Below are 3152 nucleotides of genomic sequence, written 5' to 3'. Positions count from 1 at the left end.
GAAATGTTCCAGTTAACTTGTTCTTTGTTTTAGTCAAAAGAGAATTCAGATAACCTTTGATAAATGATAATTTTTTACACTCTTCTTTTATAGCGTAAAAGAAATCTTTTTTATATTCTCATTTCTTGTCAATAACTCTTAACACAAAAAACAGAAAATATACAAGAGAGGAGTGCAACATATTACATTTCTCCATTTCTTTTATCAATTATACAGTGTTATAGTAACTAATGAAATGACTTATTGATCCACATAGAAGTGGCAACTAATGCTCTTAGAAGTTACAATACAGTGTTATAGTAACTAATGAAATGAAATACATGCTTACATGAATCTTTTTCAGTCTAGCCTCCGCGGAAGCTATTTTACTGTTCTCCTATGATAAAATGGATGAAAGCTTCTTCTGAGTTCTGCTTAACAAATTAATCAAAATCAGCAATAAATAGCTTGTTAGTTAATATGAAGAATGACATATCTTTAGGTATTAATTGTTCTCTGCTCTTGATTTTTCACTTTCTTCCCAGGTTTTGATCAATGACATCTTCTTCTCTGTGACAACTCTTGCAAGCACAGCATCTGAATACAATCCAGCATATGAAAATAAATCCACATAAAAATAGAATTCGAGATCCATCCACATACACTGATACATACCTCTGTTGAGAGATCCCTCAGAGGCTCTTTATAGTACAACATTGGTTATTGAGATACTACAAAGCCGGATTAAAGAAGCAAAGTAGGATAAACCTAAAATTGGGATAGAAAATTAAGCCCTACCCAACATAATCACAAAATCAGAGTATACCTGAAATTCACGCAGGGAGCAGACACAACGAGAGGCAGCAGAGAGCTCGTGCGACGATGGCGATGAGAGTGGCGACGGAGAGAGCTCTGCGACGATGGCGACGAAGGGAGCATACGCGACGAGGCACTGGCGGAGGGAGCTCGTGTGACGCAAGGAGTGACGAAGAGAGCTCGTGCGACGCAAGGTGTGTCGAAGAGAGCTCGTGCGAGCGGCGGCGGCGGCGATAGCGACGGCGAAAGAAGCTTTGCGACTGCGATGGAGAGAGTGAATGGAGGGCCAGATTGAAAGCTCGTGCGAATGAATATGGAAATTGTGTTTAAATTAGGGCAATTAAAATTTGAGACAGATTTAATAATTGGTTACAGACGGATTTCTCCTCCGTGATAAGTTTAAAATTAAAATCTCAATTTTACCGACAGAATTACTGACAGATTTTATAATCTGTCGGTAATATTTTGAAAAAAAAAATTAATTTTTTATAGACAGAAAATCTGTCTGAAATTCGTCGGTATTTTCGACAAAAAAATTTCGTCTGAAAAATTTGTCTGTAATATATTATTTTCTAGTAGTGAATTCACCGATATCAAACTGCACTTTTCAAAATTAATATTCAACCCAAGCATCATTTCAAAATACCTCAAAAGTCTCTTATAATTTTTTAGTATCTCCTTCTCTAGTAGACAAAATAATAATGTTATCTACAAATTATAGATGCGATAACTCTATATTATCCCTGTCCACTAATAGTGGTGATATTTTTCTATCCCTTACCGTCTTCCCAATCATCCTTTTCAATGCATCCACCACAAGAACAAATAGAAATGGCAACAGTGGATCACCTTGACGAAGCCCCTTCTCCATCTTAAATAGTTTCGATAGTGACCCGTTAATTAGAATAGAGATAGATGCCGACTTAATACACTCCTTAATCTATTCCCTCCATCTTCTATCGAATCCTATCTTTTCTAGCACAATATCAACAAAACTCTACTTTATTCTATGATAGACTTTTTGGAAGTCCAGTTTGATGATCGTTGATGCCTTCTTCTTCAATTTTCATCCGTTGCACAGTTTCACATACAATTAAAGTTTCATCATATATTTTTCTCTCCTTAATAAAGGCACTTTGTAATTTTTCAACTAAACCTAACATTACGATGCTCATTCTTCTTGTCAACGCTTTAGATATAACCTTATAAAAATATCCAACCATGCTGATAGATTTGAAATTTTTTTATCTCCTTTGACCTAATAAATTTCGGAGACAAAACTACCCATATGGCATTAATGGAGTAATCATTTGTTTGTATGTTGATGATATGTTAATCATTAGAACAAATTTAGAAGGAATTCATGTAGTATAACAAAGGAGTATCTAATTTCTAAATTGAAGATGAATGATCTGAATGAAATTGATACAATATTAAGCATAAATGTGCATAAAAATAAATTTGACTTTATTTTAAATCAATCTCATTATATCAAGAAGGTATTGGGGAGAGCTATAGCATAATTAGAATATTCTAGTACTATAAGAACTTTAATATATGTAATGCATTGTACCGAGTCTAATATAGCATTTGTTGTGTGCAAATTATCAAGGTTCACAAGAAATCCTAACAACCAACATTGTAAAGTTATAACAAGAATTCTTGGTTATCTCAAGAAAACTATAAATAAACTTTAGTTATCCATTAGTTTTAAAAGATTATTCTAATGCAAATTGGATTATAAGTCTTAGTGACAACTTCAGGATGAACTTCTACTATAGATGATGGTGCAATAAGTTGGACATCAAAAAAATAAATCTATATGTATATCAGATCATTTTATTATGTAGGTTGAGTTTGTAGTTTTATCTATTGCAAATAAAGAAGTGGAATGACTCAGAAATTTGTTATCTAAAATAAAGTTGTGGTCACAGTAGCTAACAATTATTTCAATTTTCTGCAATAATGAATCAATCATTTCTCGAACATATAATAAAGTTTATAATGAAAAATTTAGATATATAAGTTTGAGACATGATTTTATGAGATAATTAATAGAAGATGGTGTAATTTTCATTACCTATGTAATATCTCAAGGGAATTTAGCAGACTATTTGACTAAAAATTTGTCAAAGGTTAAAATTAAAGAGACAACTGCTAAAATGAGATTAAAATCTATTGTTGTTAAATGATAAAAGTCCAACCTCATTCTAGTAGACCACTAATTTCAAAATTTAATGAATAATAACAAATTATTTAACAACTAGAATATTAATGATTTAGTGCTATTTAAATAAATTAGGAGAATGAGTTAAAACTTTTAATAGATTGATAATATTATTTATCAAAAAATTTTA

General features: G+C 31.8%; 1 long non-coding RNA gene across 1 annotated transcript; it reads right to left on the bottom strand.

The window, feature by feature from the left end:
• Window positions 557–991, bottom strand: LOC110268632. The gene is made up of 3 exons (XR_002356912.1): window positions 882–991; window positions 806–850; window positions 557–576 (listed from the first exon to the last, which is right to left on the bottom strand). It is a non-coding gene; the product is annotated as an uncharacterized LOC110268632 (long non-coding RNA).

This window comes from Arachis ipaensis, chromosome B01, assembly GCF_000816755.2.
Source record: "Arachis ipaensis cultivar K30076 chromosome B01, Araip1.1, whole genome shotgun sequence".
NCBI classification, from domain to species: Eukaryota; Viridiplantae; Streptophyta; class Magnoliopsida; order Fabales; family Fabaceae; genus Arachis; species Arachis ipaensis.
This window is presented reverse-complemented; position numbering and strand designations above follow the sequence as displayed.